The sequence below is a fragment of the Oryctolagus cuniculus genome, chromosome 10 (genome assembly GCF_051225735.1).
Source record: "Oryctolagus cuniculus isolate XC-2025 breed Fujian yellow rabbit chromosome 10, ASM5122573v1, whole genome shotgun sequence".
NCBI lineage: Eukaryota > Metazoa > Chordata > Mammalia > Lagomorpha > Leporidae > Oryctolagus > Oryctolagus cuniculus.
Genome location: NC_142876.1, coordinates 116901028 through 116918023, shown reverse-complemented (window position 1 = coordinate 116918023; position 16996 = coordinate 116901028). Strand labels below are relative to the sequence as shown.

Here is a 16996-nt window from a genome sequence, read left to right as displayed (position 1 = left end):
TGAAGTCTGGAGAGAAAGGTGGGTTGTCCAACATCACCGGACACCTGACACACCCTCAGCACCTGCTTTGGGCTGCACCCTTCACACCCATTTTGCAGACCAGGAAACTGAGGCCTGGAAAGGCAGCGAGCTGTCCGCAGGCACAGAGCTGAGCAGCAGCAGGACCCTGGATGTGGACACAGGACCCTGTGGGGGTGGGGGGAGGCGGTGGGGTCGGCATCGGCGCCCCTCCTGTGGTGGGCTCTGCGGGACACGTGTCTCTCTCAGGCCCTCTCTGGCCCTGGCCTGGGCCCCCTGAATGGTGCCAGGGACACGTGGCGTGTTTAGCAATCCCAGGCAGAGCGGGCCCGCTCTGGGACGCAGCCCACGGAGGTGACACCCCCGAGCTCTTGGCTGCCTCCGAGCCCCATTGCGAGACGCACAGCCTCCCTGTGAGGCAATCCTTGCCACACGCTCGGGGCCTGGCGGCTTGGGGTGAGGCCGCGGGGGCTCAGGGGCCCTGAGCTCTGGCGCAAAGGCTCATGTGATGCGGACCAGCGTTGGGAAATGGTTTGGGTCAAGGGTTTGCCAGTCGGAGGCACCGATAAACAACACCCGGCTCCTTGGACACAGGCACAACAACCGGCGCTGGCCGTGCCGCAGGGGCAGCTGGGGACGGCAGTGACCACTCACTGCGGCCTCTCGTCACCTCGTCACCTCCCCATGCAGATGCGGGCGCCGAGGACCTGTGGTCACAGAGCTGGGGGAGCCAGGGTGGGAGCTGCCTCCCCCATGGCACAGGCCCCTCCGTTCTGGGGCCAGGGGTCCCTGCTGGGGGGCGCGGTGTGTGTGGACTACAGGATCCCTGCCACGGTGACCGCCCAGGCAGCGCAGCCCCGGGGTTAAGCGGGGGCGACAGGCAGGCCTCTGGGCTGTGCGCGTCTCACTCTCCTCATACCTTCCGCGGGGCGGGAGCCGCGCACCTCCAAGGGCTCCTGGGAAGCGTGCGTAAACACCGCCAGGTGGGGCATTTTCATCTTCCATTTTTTTTTAACTGAAAATGAAACCATGAATGTATTGATTGGCTGAATCGTGCGGAATAACAAGGGAATCGCTGTTGGTTTTTTTTTTTTTTTTAAGATTTATTTATTTATTTATTTATTTATTTATTTATTTAAAAAGCAGAGTTACAGAGGGAGAGAGAGAGAGAGGTCTTTCATCTGCTGATTCACTCCCCAAATGGCCACAAGGGCCAGGGCTGGGCCAGGCGGAAGCCAGGAGCCCAGAATTCCATTCAGGTCGCCCACGTGGGTGCAGGGGCCCAGGGACTTACACCATCATGCACTGCTTTCCCAGGCGCATTAGCGGGGAGCGGGATACAAAGCAGAGCATCCAGGACTCGAACCAGCGCTCTGATACAGGGTGCCGGCGTCACAGGAGCCGGCCCCTGCCTGAGTGTTTTTAATTCCCTTAGGCACTGTCCAGGACAGGACAGGGAGCTGCCCAGGGTCTCCAGGGTCTGGGAGCCCCTTCCATGGACATCACCACCTTAGGAGTCCGTGCCGACCAAAGTTCAAGGCTTGATGCAGACACTCCACCTCTGAGAAGCCGCCCTGGACTGCTGGCCCTCAGCACCGTGTTCTTGCGTCTGTGTCCCCACAGCACTCCATGGACGTCTGTGCTGGCCTTGGTCACACTGGATGGAAACACGGTGTTCCAGCCAAGGGCAGAGCGGCTCTAGAGCAGAGTCCCAGTCTTTGCCACTCTCTAACCGTGTGACCCCCCAACAGCCTGTAAGACAGGAGCGGTGGCCCCGTCCCGAGGGGCGTCGTGGGAATGCCGCACTGTTCCGGCTTAGGGCACAGGAGTAACACGAACAAAGCCCCCTGAGCGGTGGCGTCGTCACCACCGTCACCGTCATCACCCCTCTCTCCTCCACCTGCCTCTTCCCTCGGGCTCTCGGGGTGGTGGTGGGGGGAAGCTGCAGGAGGCCCACAGGGAGGAGCCGGGGCAGGGCCTCTGTCCCACGTCCGTCCTGTGCTGCTTAGTCTCATGCCAGGGGGTTTGCTTTCACTATTAGTGCATTAACCCTGTGACGAGGAGGGCAGAATCTGGTCGGTTTTTTAATGAAGAAGGGGCTGAAACTCAGAGAGGTGAAGTGTCTTGCTCACAGCTGCACAGCCATGAGGCAGTGGATCTGGGTCTCTAACCTAGGTGGGTCTTTAGAGACTCAGGGCTCACCTCTGCATGCCTGAGCCCGGCAGAGCAGAGGTGCACTGAATGCCCACTGCATGAGTGAGAGGCCCCAAGGCCGTCCAGCTGTGGGGTCTTGGACTGTGAGCCTCGCAGGACAGATAAGGATTTCACCCGAGGTTGGTGCAGGAGCTCTTGTGGGGACAGACGAGGACCGCGTGGGCAGCCTTTGGTGTCTGCAGCCACCCCTGCCCGCCACCGTGCTGCACAGGGCAGGCACCCAGCCGGCCGGTCCTCAGCTCAGCCCGGGTCGCTGCCTCCCCGCACCATGGCTCAGACCCCGCCCCTCCACCTTTTCTGGTTTGTCCAGGAGCTGGAGGGGAAGGGAGTGGTCCCAGTCTCGCCCTTTGGAAAAGATTGCCTTCGTTTCTCTGATTTCATTTGTTATAAAATATAAGGGAGAACTTCAGTATAGGATGAAAATTTTATTTATCTCAAGCATTCACTTCAAAATGACAATTAAAAAAAATTAAGAATCCAGGATAGCCTCATCACCAAAACACAAGGCCATCAGCGTCACCCAGCACCTCTGCCTCCCACCCTGCCCCCTGCTGACGCGCCTGGGACAGCCTCGGAGGACGGCCCGAGTGCCTGGGCCCCTACACCCCTGTGGGAGACCCGGATGGAGTTCCAGGCTCCTGGATTCAGCCTGGCCATTGTGGTCTTTTGGGGGAGTGAACCAGCGAATGGAAGATCTCTTTGTCTCTCTCTGTCACTCTACCTTTCAAATAAATAAGGCTTTTAAAAAATTATCCTGCTGAAAACAAACACCAAACAGAGCAATTGTACTGTTTTGTCACTGTTTTTTGTTCCCTGTTTGTTTTTTTTTTTTTTTTAATGTGTTCATTTATTTTCACTTTTACTTGAAAGGTAGAGGGACAGAGACAGGAGAAATCTTCCAACCACTGGGTCACTCCCCAGATGTCTGCAGTGGCCAGGGCTGGACTATGCCTAATTCGGGAGCCTGGAATTCCATCCGGGTCTCCCACAGGAGTGGCAGGAACTCAAGCACTTGAGCCTCCCCGGGAAACAGCAGGAAACTGGATCAGAAGCAGAGGAGCAGAGCCTCAAAGGAGCGGTCCTGTATGGGATGCAGATGTCCTGGGTAGCATTTTTTTTTTTTTAAGATTTATCTATTTTATTTGAAAGGCAGATTTACAGAGAGGCAAAGGCAGAGAGAGAGCAAGGTCTTCCATCCACTGGTTCACTCCCCCAGATGGCCACAACAGCTGCAGCAGGGCCGATCCGAAGGACCCAGGAGCTTCTTCCGGGTCTCCCGCATGGGTGCAGGGGCCCAGGCACTTGGGCCATCTTCTACTGCTTTCCCAGGCCACAGCAGAGAGCTGGATTGGATGTGGAGAAGCCGGCGCCCATATGAGATGCCAGCACTGAAGGCGGCGGCTTTACCTGCTACGCCACAGCACCGCCCCCAGGCAGCATCTTAACCACTGTGCCCCGCTGTGCTTCCTCCTGGTTTTGTCCCTCGGGCGCTCCTCTGTGCCCCTGTCTTGGCATTGTGTTGAAGCAGCAGGAAACGGGCTAAGGCTATCTCAGGCACTGCTTTGAGCACCGTAGGGTCAGGGACTGTAGCTGCCCTGTGTGTTCCCCAGACAAAGTGGCTGGGCACTAAGGAGAAGGGGTTGGTGTGGAGATCTGCACCCCCAAACCTTACCTCTGCTGGCCCGCACAGAGGCCGCCTCCTAGGGCCTATCTGCTGGGCCAGGGCAGCAAGGGCGGCCTGGAGCAGGGGAGTGAGGCCTGGGCTTTCTGGCTCCGTGGACTGAGGTAGAAAACGGGGGGCGGGGCACAGCAGCTCACCTTCTGCCCAGGCTCTCGCGCAGCCAGTGGCTGCGTGGTCCGTGCACAGTGGCCTGGAACCCAGCAGCTGTGGCAGCTCACGGGGCTCTGGCTAACCCAGCAACCCCAAGGCACAAGCGTGGCCTTCTCACTGGCCCTCCCACCTTGGGCTCGACCCCAAGGCCTCTCTGGAGCATTCTCTGAGCCAGCCCAGCCAGCCCTGAGGGTGGACGCGGAGGGAAGGTCTGGCCTGTGCCTTGCCCTGCGCTCACTGCTCGCGTGTCCACATCAGCCATAAAGATGTGTGGTCCCTGGCGTGGGCCCACAGAGTGCCCCGACTGCCCGTGTCTGCACCGAGACCACCAAGAGCCAGCTGCCCCCAGCGTCCCTGGCCACCTTCCTTCCAGGTCTTCCCTCTGTCTTTGCAGGCGCCCCTCGCGGTGTTGGGTTTCACCAGTGCCGCCCCCTCCCCAAAGCTCCCTGGCGGCTGCAGATGATTCTAGTCACCTCGGAACTCAGCGGGTGCCCGCACGCCGTGGGCACTCACTCCGTGTGCGTTCGCGCCTTTCTCGGCCGTGGAGCCCAGGGAAGAGGCCCGAGGGAGGGTTCCTCCCACTCTCCCTGTTCACTCGAGGGGCACGGTCATCAGGTCAGTCTTTCCAAAGGCCATTCTGGTCCCGTGGCTCAGGCACCTTCCGTGACTCCCTGTGACCTCCATGGCAAGTCCAAACAGCCCTGCGTTCCAGACACTGGCCCCCTGACCAGCCGGCCTTTGCAGCCTCGCCCCGAGTACCGGCTTCGCAGGAGCCTTGTCCAGCTGTCAGCTCCTCCTTTGGGCCAGGGCCCCTCTGCCTCTCTCCTGGGCCCTCATCAGTGCCAAGCCCCGACTCCTGCAGGGTCTTATCCACCGCCCCCCACGCTGGGCGATCTCTGGGAAGGGCGTCGCTTCGCCTCCACGCTCCCTCTGCTCTGCCGTCAGCAGGAGGGAGCTCCAGCGGCACGGGCACCCTGGCCAACTTCCCCACGGGGGCTCCCGGGCTAAGGAACTTTGCCCTAACTCCCATCTGCTCACTTCCAAGGGCAAACCCTTTTCAGTGTGCCCCAAGCATGTGGTGTGTGTGTACCTGTGTGTGTGACTGTGCCTACAGCTATGTCACTGGGCGAGTGTGTGTGAGGATGAGTGTGTGTGTATGTGAGTGTAAGAATGAGCATGCATCTGAAAACGGGCGTGTAGGGGGGAGAGTGCATGTGACTGGGCCAGTACGTGTGAGTGTGAGGATGAGTGTGTAAGGGTATGTGAGAATGGATGTGTGCATGTGAGTGTGCATGTGACTGGGCCAGTGGTTGTGGGTGCATGTGTGTGAGAATGTGTAAGTGTGTGTGAGAGCAGGTGTATGTGTGTGACAGTGTGTTACTGAGCCAGTGGGTGTGAGTCTAAGTGTGTGAGAATGAGTGTGTAAGTGAAATGGGTGTGTGACTGGGTGAGTGGGTGTGAGTGTGTGAGAATGGGTGTGTGTGCATGTGTGCATGAGTATGAGTGTATATGACTGGAGGAGTGCATGTGAGTGTGTGAGAATGGGGGTGTGTGTACGTGTGTGTGTGACTGGGCGAGTGCATGTGAGAGAGTGGGTGTGAGTGCATGTGAGTGTGTGAGGATGAGTGTGTAAGTGAAATGGGGTGTGTACATGTGTGTGACAGTGTGTGTGATTGGGCCAGTGTGTGTGAGTGTAAGTGTGTGAGAGAGTGTATGTGAATGGGTGAGTGCATATGAGAGTGGGTGTGAGTGCATGACAGTGTGTGAGAATGGGTGTGTGTGTACATGTGTGTATGACTGGGCAAGTGCGTGTGAGAGAGTGACTATGTGTGTGCATGTGTGTGTGTGCATGTGTGCATGTGTGTGAGTGTATATGGCTGGGGGAGTGCATGTGAGTGTGTGAGAATGGGTGTGTGTACGCGTGTGTGTGACTGGGCGAGTGCGTGTGAGAGAGTGGCTGTGAGTGCATGAGAGTGTAAGAATGAGTGTGTAAGTGAAAATGGGTGTGTGCATGTGTGTGACAGTGTGTATGTGACTGGGCCAGTGGGTGTGAGTGTGTGTGAGAGTGTATGTGACTGGGCGAGTACATGTGAGAGTGGGTGTGAGTGCGTGTGAGTGTGTGAGAATGAGTATGTGTGTACATGTGTGTGTGACTGTGAGTGTGTGTACATGTGTGTGTGTGCGTGTGTGAGAAGTCACTCTGCTTCGCAGGAGCGGTGTCCCCTGGGCCTGTCCCCGCCTCCGACCTCCTGCTCCCAGTCTCTGGTGCCCCGCACGTCGGATGTTTTCGGGAGCGCCCAGCCTAGCACATCACCCCCTCGGCTGAAGGGCGGTTTCCCGGCTGGCAGGTAGGCTTCTGCAGACAGAGCAGGGCGCGGGTACGAAGTCCCGAAGTCACCTGCCTCGAGCCTTCCCTCCTTCCTTCTCCCGGGGGGCCCACACGCTCCCCCAGGACAGATGCTTCATCCGTGTCCAGGCAGGACGGGCTGGGGGCAGGGTAGGGGCTTGGCTCCGCATAGCCCAGAAGCCCGGAACCAGCCTCCTCCACGGCTGGCCCAGGATCCCCTGGACGATGATGAAATGCCTCTGTTGCAGGCGCGTTGGGCAATGCCCGCACCGGGAACAGGGGACAGCCCGGCAATGTCAGCGGCGCCTTGAGCAAGCCCCCGGCAGGCTGACGACGCCCCGGGGCACAGGTTGCACCACGTTCTTAGAAAGCCAGCTCTCCGCACGCATGTCCATCCGGGGCCTTTTCCCCTTGCACACTTCTGAGGTCAAATCAGGAGACGGCGCTGTGGTGAAATGAGTTATTAGGCAGCTTCCTGGCGCACTCACTCCCGAGCTGAGTGTCTCCGGCCACACACCCACCTTCTGCGCTAGCTGTCGGGCCTCTCCACACCTGACCCTGAAGACACTGGGGCCCAGAGAGGTGAAGCAGCTTGCTTGTGGTCACACAGCTTGGACACGGTGGAGCCACTTTCCTCCCTGGTCCTGCCTCACCCCAGGCCCTTTCACTGCTCTGGGACTCAGTTTCCCCATCTGTACACCTGTGTGCATCTGTGTGGCGCAGATCCCTGGTTGCCCGGTGGCACGTCCACCTTCTTGGAAGCTGGAGTGCTTCAGAGACCGCCGAGGCAGCTCTCTGGGGTGTGAGTGTTGGGAGACCAGCCTGTGGCCACGGGTGCCCATTCCGTCGGGTTTTCTAACGAAGTGCACAACTTGAGGACAGACAGGTGAATTTTATGGCATGTAAATTAGCCCTCCATAAAGTTGTAAACGAAGAACCAGAATGTTTTATGAAGAGCAATATTCAAGCCCCAGGACCCCAGAGGGCTGTTTGAAAACCAGTGTGCAGAGCGGCCGTGTCCCCACCCCCACCTCGCCCCGAGGTGAGGAGTTCGTTCCACGCACCTACCTGCTCCGGGTGCTGAGGGTGACAGGTGGGCAGCCCATGGGGCTGAGCAGGTGCTCCCTGGGGCTCACCAGACTCAGGGCAGGCGCCGTGGTCTCACTGCCGAGCCCCTCCCCGACTGCCAGAACAGCCCTGGAGCCGAGTCACTGCCTGGTAATGGTTTGTTGAATACATGAGGAGGTGAATGGGTGCCTGGCTTCGCCCCTCTCTTGAGGCGAGCTGTGGAGGCGGGGGTCTGGCAGGCGGTAGGCACCCCGGCAACCAGCGAGGGGTGGGGGTGAGGGCCCACCCATCCTGCCCCAGGAAGGAGGCGTCGGGAGCAGACCTCCAGGGAGGGACCAGGTAGACACTAGCTCGCTTCTTAGGGACGACATGGCTCCAACCGCCGCCAGTCCCTGTGTGCCAGAGACCCAGACCCCCAAGGGCACGTGACAGGTGCAGCCTGGGTCCGACAGCTGCCCCCGTCGGCTGCAAATCGCCAGGGCATCTGTTGCAGGCGCCACCAAGGCTGCGCTTCCCCAGGGGGGCCCCAGGGTGCGTCTCCACACCACAGCCCGACTCTGCTCCAGAAGAAAGGGCGCTGAACACCAGGCGCGAGGCCCCAGCACGGGGCCAGCGGGAGGGGCTCGGCGCGGGCAGGCAGAGAGGGAGGAGGGCCCTGCTGGCTACTGGCTGCTTCTTTTAAACCCCCGGCTCAGCTACTGACTCCTGCTCGCAGCCATCTCTCCCCACCGGGGTGCGTCCTGTGTGTTCCGGAACCTTCCGGATCCCAGTGGCTTTGAGCCAGCGGAGGATTCTCTGAGCAGGCTTCATGGGAGGCACATTTATGGTGTCACTTTCGCCTGCAAGCCCCAGCTCCGACTCCTGTTGGAGAGGAAACGGGGCCCGACCAAATCCTCTCGGGGTGACAGCTGCACGCGCGCTGTTCTCTCATCCGGTGCTCGCCACAGTCTGTGACGAGGATGTCGTCAGCCCCTCTGGCGACGGCAGCAGCTGAGGCCCACAAAGTGACTTACCCGGTGGCAAGTGGCGGAGTCAGGATTCGAACTCAGGACCAGCCGAAGACCCTGCCTTCTTGCTGCACGTTGTGTCTCCCCCCTGCTGTGCCAGTGTGGCTGCATTTCCCCAGCTGCACGTCCCAGGGACTGAGAGAGACAGACTAGAGCAGCCTGCCGTGGCCCTGAGAGCCTGGGTGGTGTGGCCACAGCCCCCAGGGAGTCCTCTGCTTTACGTGGCCTCCGCCCACGAGCCACCCCCCCATCGCCCTACCACGGGGACACGGCCCGCCTGGGGGCCCCGGGCCCCCCACCCCCGGGAGCGTCCTGCCGTCCCGTGGTGATAAGGAATACGTGCTGAGCCGCACACGCTGCAGACAATGCAGGGAAATAAACTCCTCACAGGAAACATCACGTTGACTCACGGCAGACCCATCCGTAAAACAAACCCCAGTACCTGGGGCTGGCGGGGGGAGCAGGGAGAGCCGGGCCCCTCGCCCCTGGGTGCGCAGGAAGTGGGTGCTCGCGGGACGGGCGGCCTTCCTCTGCTGCCCGGAGGTCTGCCAGGGTCTGAATTGTTTGTTAAAACGAGGAACAATGCCTTTTTGGCTTTTTGCATTTAATCACGAAGAAGCCCCAGGGCCGTGTGGCAGTGCTTGCCTGTCCCGCGTGTTCTGTTGCTGGGGTTTCGCGAGTCGCTTGCCGTGGTGGGGAGGGGAGCATGGCGGTCCCCACGGGGACCAAGGCTGCAAAATGGGAGCAGCCGTGCGGCGTGACGTGAGGGCGGGGGGCCAGCGCGGGACACGTGCCCACTCTCTGGCCGCTGCCGGAGAAGCAGCCCGGAAGCGTGAGCCGGGCCCCCGAGACTCCGTCTTTTCTGATGCCAGGAGTCGGGACCTCAGTTTCCCCCTTGGAAAAAGCAAGGGGGTGTAAGCAGAGCCTTGCGTGGCCGTCGGGGCGCTGGGTTGTGGTGGCTTCGCGCCCGCGTAGCTGGGGCCATCTTCCATGTGCAGCTGGAGCGAGGCCTGGGAGTGGGAGCTGCAGGGTCCCCACGCCTCCCCAGGGGAGGAGGCAGCCAGCAGACCCTCACTTACCAGGAAGCACCGCCAGCCGCCTTCCCGTCCCCACCACGTGGCACGGTGCTGGATGGCACGTGCCGGGGACCACGCCTGGCACTGGCTGTGGGCCTCGTGTGGCCACGCCCACCCCACATCCTGCCATGCATCCCCTGCCGGAGGCTGGGTGCTGTCCCCAGGACACGCTCTGGCCAAGTCACTCCCCTGCTCCAGACCTGTCCCTGGTTCAGGCCTGAACTCCCTTGCTTGGCCCTGGCGGCTCTCTGGGGCCCAGCCCGACGGGCCAGCCTCCCTCACACCTCCTTTCTCACCCAGTGCTGTGCTCCCAACTCGTTTGAGCACCCGCAGCTTCCAGAACCTGCCGCGGTTTCACATCTCCATGCCTCACACACACCTTCTAACTGGCAGGTTGTTGCTTCTGTTATCTTCCAACGAACTCCTACTCATCCTTCAAGGCCCCACTCGGGGAAGCCAGCCTCAGACCATCCTTGGGAGAGTTATTCTCCCCTCCTGTCCATCTGTCTGAGCGCCCGTCACACCACCTCGCTTACCTGGACCACGAGCTCAAGAGGTTGGAAACTGGGGGTGGGCCCCACGGGAGCTCCGGTGCTCCGCTCAAGGGACGGAGCACTGCACAGAGGCCCCCGGAGACAGGGCAGGAGGCGGTGTCCGTGAGCCGGGCGCGGACGTCCTGACCCAGCGTTCCCACAGGCTATGGCAGGAACCCAGTCTCTCCGGTCCTCGCCTCAGAATCTTTGGGACCTCCCTGCATTTTGTGGCCAGGATGTCCGTCAAGCCCAGACCAGGCACAGGCAGCTGGGGGAGAGCTGCAGGCAGGGGTGTGCAGCCCACGTCGCTGGAGCTGCCTCGGCCTCAGCTTGCTGGTCTGTGAAGTGGGCGAGTAGCTCACCTTGCAGGCGGTGAGATCATGGGTGTGAAAAGCGCCATGCGACCGTCCCTGGAGTCCGTCTGCTGTCCGCTCCCGAGTGCTTTACTCCAGACCTCCGCCCCTTCCTCACTGAGATGGTGGCCATGTGAGTGTGGCTGGTGACGGGTGCCCAGTGGTTCCCGGACTTACAACCAGGCATCAGTGAACACCTCTCGGCCCCAGGAACCTGATTTTCTTACCGAGTCTGCTCTGTGGCCGGTGCACGGAGGCCGGCCACTGCATGCCTGCATTTTAAAAGGTCTTAATGTGTAACTGTTTAATTCCTTCTCCGGAGAGATTTTCCAGGCGATAGAGATATTTTGTAAATAATACACTTATGTAGAGGGAAAGTAGCAGAGGCCAAACTGGTTTTTGCCATCCCCCAAGTCAGGTCCGGCGAGGGAGAGAGGATGTGTGCCCCTCACCCCACCCCCACCACTGCGGGCTCCTTGGACGTCGGTCTGTCCGGGAGAGGTCTGTCCGGTCGCCTTACGCGGGCTCTCTAATGAAAGGAAATGAGGGCCCAGCAGTCAGGAGAGTCCAGCCGCTGAAATAACAAAGCCAGCCACCTCGCCAGCGGCTAAGTGAGCTCCCTGCCCACTGCCCGCCACCCGCCGCCCCCCGCCCCTGCGCCCTTCCCTCCCACCTGAGTTTTCCACGCCGACACCTGCTCTTCTCTGTCTGCAGAGAGAACAGAGATGGCCTTGAAGCCGAGGCCAGTGTGGGGACCGAGGCCCCCCGATGCCCACTTGGGGCTCCTCCATGCTTGGCACCGTCTTGTCCTCCTGTGTACCAGATGTGGGGAGTCGAGGCCCAGAGCGTCCTGGACAGGTAAGTGCAGCCAAGGAGCTCAAACAAAAACCTCCCGCAGACTCATGCCTCCAGGCCGGCCCGGGGCCTAACCCAGACAGGGTGCAACCTGGCACAGCCTCTGGGGAGGGAACACACTTTGACAGCTCGTGACAATGTTGCGCACAGCCATGCTCTCGCAGGCTGCAGTCGGAGGTGAAGGGAGAATGCACTCTCCCACCAAGACTGCAAACAGACGTTCACAGGAGCCGAAGCCGGGACCAGCTGGTGAATGAGCGAGCAGTGTGGTGTGGCCGTGCAGTGGACTATTATTCATCCAGGAAAAAGGAGAGAGGTTCCGACCCCGGCGACAGCGCGAATGACCTTCGGGAACATTAAGTGAACAAAGCAGATGCAGAAGAACAGATCTCGTAGGAGCCCTGTGCTCAGAACAGGCACATCCGCAGGTGGAGAGCGGGTCGGGGCTGCTGAAGACGAGAGTGGGGGCTGGAGGAGCACCTGGGCGCTGGGACCCCCTCCAAGGCCCCGGAAGTGTTCCCAGAGGGTTGCGGTGATGGTGACAAAGTTCTGAGCACGCTAAATCCACCCAGTCACTGCTGGGTGAAGTGTATCTCAACAACAGTTTTATTTATACTAAAATATGGAGCCGCGCTGGGGCACAGTGGGTAAAGACATATGGGTGCCGGCATCCCACATGTTCAAGTCCCAGATGCTCCACTTCCAATCCAGCTCCCTGCTCATGGCCTGGGAAAAGCAGACAAGATGGCCCTAATGCTTGGGCCCCTGTGCCCATGTGGGAGACTGGGAAGAAGCTCCTGGCTCCTGGCTTCAGCCTGGCCCAGCCCTGGCCGTTGTAGCCATCAGAGAAGTGAACCAATGGAGGGAAGATTCTTTCTCTCTCTCTCTCTGTAACTCAAAATTAATTTGCGGATGTGCCGTGGTCAACTCGTCCCCAGCACTTGTCACTGTTTTGTGACAACATGGAAGACCTCTTCCAGCTGCTGCATCCCTGACAGTGCTCACCTTCATTCCTTCCTGACAAAGATCAAGCGTCTGCCCTGTGCGTGTGGTCAGGGCCAGGGGCCGCTGGGGCCGCTGGGTGACTGCATGTAGGTGACAGACGCCACCATACGCCGAGGCCTGGTGGGAACAGGGCTCCTGGCTCCCCAGGTTTCTGAAAGCTGCCAAGGACGGAGCAGCCCTGAGCAGCAGCCCAGCTGCTCCCCCTGTGAGCGGGAGGGCTCCAGGAATTCTCATGGAGGCTGCCTGTGCAGACGGCGAAGCGGCGTGTGATGCTAGCCTGCGACATGGCACGTAGGAAGGGACGGGGCTGTGCAGTGTCAGAGCAGAGCTCTCCCACGCCAGGATTTACAGCCGAGGCCACGGGCATAGGGGCCCCTCGGATCAGACCCAGTTCTACGGGCTCCCACCCCTTGCTAGCTCGGTGGCCTCAGGCCAGGGACCTTGCCTCTCTGAGCCTCAGCAGTTTCAAAACTAGTCCCAGCCCCAGCTGACCGTAGTGGGGATTCTGGGGCTCTTACTGGCGACCCTCTGAGCCCAGGACCCTCTGTCACCAGCGCGTGGGACAGCTCTTGCTCTCCCCAGCCAGGGACAGTTCTTCCCACAACACAGGCCTCGTGGCACCACTGACCACCCCTCCCCGTCTCCACACACTGGGGTGCAGCGGTGCCTTATCCAGGGCCGGAGCAGATTCTGTTCCTTAGGGCCCTTGGCTCACTGGGTCACCCTGGGTCACTGCCGGGGGTGCGGGCAGAACGGAGCTGACCCCTCGTCTTATACCTGGCTGCAGACCAAGGCTCTCAGGGTGCAATGACAGACGTCACTGCAGTGGCCCCTACAGTGGGCTCCCCTCTGCTGGGCAGCCCAGTTGCTGGACAAGGCTTCTCGAAGGGGCCACACCTGGGACAGAGGATGTGGGACCTCCAGCTGCCTGCTTGGACAGTGAACTTTAGTAGGTGGGGTTGAGGAGGTGAAGGAAGCCCTAGATAGCCCTGGGGACCCCAGCTTCGCAGGTAGCAGGGGAGGAGGGACCAGGGTGAGCCACGTGGGGGTGGGGCTGAGCCAGTAAATACACTGGAGTCTTGGCAGTGACTCATCTGTACCAATAGGCTGGTGAGAAATAGAGAAACCCCGGTACAGGAAGACAAAGGGTGCGCTGAAAACTGGCCCTCGCAGGAGGAGGGGGAGGGGAGAGGGAGGGAGTGGAGGGGGAGGGGGAGGTTGAGGAGCTGGGGCTCTGGCTCCAGAGCCTGCTTCAGAGTTCACCTGGGCCAAGGGGTTTACCCCTCGGAGTATCAGTCGTTCACTGGGAAAGTGGGGGTACGTAGGTGTCCCTAGGTGTCCCGGGGGATTGGTTCTAGCAGTCCCCCCAACACACCCCGTTCCCAAGATACCAAAACGCAAAGCAACCGGAGTCCCTCATGGGAACCGGCACAGTGTTTGCACAGAGTCCCCAGGACTTCAGAAAGCTCCCAGCTCCCGTTCAACACCGAACGCAGGCTGAGCGCCTGTTCCTGGTGGTCGCCCACACAGAGCAGGGCAGGGCAAGGGAGAAGTCTGCCTGCACTCCTGGCAGGTGCAGGTCTTTCCCCACAGGTTGGTGGAATCAAGCCGACTGTCCTGGTATGGCAGTAACCACTGCAGTGCCTCACTCTGGGGATTAAACAGCAGAGCAGAGGCCACAGCCACAGCACGGTGCGGGCCACACGGCCACGTGTGGCGGCTGCCCCTCCTTGCTGGGTCTTACCCAGCCCTCAGCCACACCTGGCTCCCCGAGGCAGAGACCCGCTCACCAGAGGCCTGGTGTTCACTGCTCTTTACCAAGCCAGGGACTGGCAGGCTGAGGCTGTGCACCTCACCCCGGCCCCACTCAGGGTCGTCACCGATGGACTCTGCAGAGCGACCACAGGCAGAAGCGGCAGCCACCGGTGATTCTCTCGCTCTTCTTGCTGTCAGAACAGACTGTCATCGGCAGCGACCAGGTACGGGGAGAAGGGAATTTGTTAAGTGCACTTTTACAAAATTCAACCAAATTCTTTTTGATTGGTATGGCTTGATCTGAGATTTTTAACGGATGCAGTTTCCTGTTTGTTTTGCTCCTCGGCTGCGATACGGATCGAATGAATGACAGCTTCCCACGGAACCCAGAGGACGACCAACGCCCCCGGAATGTTTGTTCCCGAGCCAGGGCAGAGAGGCTGGCCCGGCTGCAGGACCCTGTCACCGGCCGTCAGCACGCCTGAGCCAGAGAAGGCAGAGCATTCGCTCTTGGAGGTAGGAGCAGGGGAGCTTGCGCAGGTGCACCTGTGGGCCCCATCACCTGTGGAACGGGGGGACACAAAGCCACCCCGAGACGCTCATCACCATGTGCGTGGTCCCCGGCAGGCCGCAAGCGCTCGGTAGCTCCAGCTCCTGCTCCTGCTCCATTGGCACCTGGCCCATGGACATCCCCAGTTATTATCGGTCAGCTAACAAGTAATTAATCGATTTCAAAAGGTCTTAGAGCCGTGGTCTGTGGCCGAGGCAGCCCTCCAGCCAGGCCCGCAGGCCCTGAAGCCTGGGCTGCTGGCCGCCCCCTGTACCCAGGGTCTGATTTACCAGGCTCACCCAGGCCAGTTGTACCCGTCTCTCGGGGTGGGCCTGAGCCGAAGACCAGAGCTCCTGGTTTCCAGCCCAGGCACCGGAGCCTCGGCTGGCGCACAAGGCTGAGGTTTGCAGTGGGGGGACCCTGAGCCCAGTCTTCTCCCCCCACCTCTCCTCTTCCCGCCTCCCCCAGAGCCTCAAACCACCAACCTTTGGGATAGGATTTCTCCGCGGGCTCCCTTCCCCCAAAGCCTTGAACAGATGTTTGAAGAGAGCCCCTGCAGCCCCTCCTCTGGACGCATGAGGTGAAAGGGCATCCGGCAGTGGCCACGGGAGAAACACGGCCCCCGCCCCGCCCCCGCGCCCCTAGCGCCGCACCGCTCCCCGCAGAAGGTGCGAACGTAAACCAAGACACCCTGTGGGACTGAAGAGGCTGGAACCGGCCTCTCGGTTTTGGTTTGAATTTATGTTTCTCTGAATCCTGGTAAGGATGGACTTTTTTTTTCTCACTTGCTTCTTAGTCATTTGTATTGCTTGTTCTGTGAATCGTCTGTTCCCAATTTACTAATTTTCAACGAGAAACGCAACTGCCAAAGGGGCCGGGGACAGGCGTCCTGCAGCCAACGCTCCGGCTCCCTGCGGGCGCCCTCTGCAAAAAGCCAGACTGGGACGGGGAAGAGGGCGGGGCTGCTCCTGGGAGGCCAGAGTTGAATGACATCAGGGAAGAGAGACCTCCCCTCCCTCCCGCCTGGGGTGGGGGATCCCTGAGTCCTGGGTGTGGGACGCCCTCCCCCTGCCCCTTGCTCTCCCCAGGTTCTGCCCCATGGACCTGGCTTTTTCTAGGAACAGTGCTGGGAAAAAAAAATAATAAAGAATGGGGGCTGGTGCTGTGGTGCTGACAGCGCCTGTGACCTAGCATCCCATTTGGGCACCGGTTCGAGTCCGGACTGCTCCACTTTCAGCCCTGCTCCTTGCTAATAGCCTGGGAAAGCAGTGGGGGACGGCCCAAAGGCTTGGGCCCTTGCACCCACGTGGGAGACCCGGGAGGAAGCTCCTGGCTCCTGGCTTTGGATCAGCCCAGCTCTAGCTGTTGCAGCCGTTTGGGGAGTGAACCAGCAGATGGAAGCTCACTTGCTCTCACTCGCTCTCTCTCTCTAACTCTGGGGGTGCTCTCTGGGAGGGGCCTTTCTGGGTCAGGGCCTAGAATGCTCCCCCGGGCAGCCCCCTCCTAACTCCTCTGCCTCCTGGCGCTGTCTCCCTCTCCTGGGCGCTCAGCAAGGCAGCTGACGCCTTCTGGGGTCCCTGCTGTGCCAGAGGTGCCGAGCAGGGTGACGCAACGCCTGGGTCTTCTCCAGAGTGGGAGCCAGGCCTTTCCTTGCCCCTCATGGGCCCCCGGCCCCCAGACCCTGGAGACCACCCAGGAAGAGTGACAGGGACCAGAGGGAGGAGCTCCGGTGGGTGAGGGGTCTTGGAGCCCATTGTACGTGGGCAGGGCCTGGGGGGGGGGTCCCTCCCCTGGAAAGTACATCAGCCCCTCCCTGTGGCCACAGTGCCTGGGTCCATTTTCTTGTTTTTTTTTTTTTTTTTTTGTTTTGTTTTTTTTTTTTTTAGATTTATTTATCTATTTGAAAGAGTTACAGAGGAGAGGCGGGGTGGGGGGGGGGCTTCCATCCGCTGGTTCACTCCCCAGATGATTGTAATAGCTGAAGCTGGGAGCCAAGAGCTTCTTCCGGGTCTCCCACATGGGCCCAAGGGGTACAAGGACTTAGGCCATTCTTCACTGCTTTCCCAGGCCACAGCAGAGAGCTGGATAGGAAGTGGAGCAGCCGGGTCTTGAACCGGCGCCCATATGGGATGCCCAGCACTGCAGGCAGAGGCTTAACCTTCTAGGCCACAGTGCCAGCCCCCTGGCGGCATTTCCGTCTCAGCCTCCTGCCCCTGTGCACCCCGGGAAGCAGCAAATGCCTGGGCCACTCCCACCCACCCGCACTGGAGGCTCCTGGCGGAAGTGAGCATCTAGGGAATGAACCAGCAATGTCACTCTCCATCTGCCCTTCAAACAAAAGTCAATAAATAATGTGTTTAAAGAGTTGCATTTCTTAAGAAGAA

At 60.3% G+C, this 16996-nt stretch overlaps 1 long non-coding RNA gene across 1 annotated transcript; it reads left to right on the top strand.

Moving 5' to 3' along the window:
* The first annotated feature begins 10824 nt into the window (after positions 1-10824).
* Positions 10825-16395, top strand: LOC149124451 (uncharacterized). The gene is made up of 5 exons (XR_016215074.1): positions 10825-11058; positions 11162-11305; positions 14179-14286; positions 14436-14578; positions 15081-16395. It is a non-coding gene; the product is annotated as an uncharacterized LOC149124451 (long non-coding RNA).
* Positions 16396-16996: the final 601 nt, after the last annotated feature.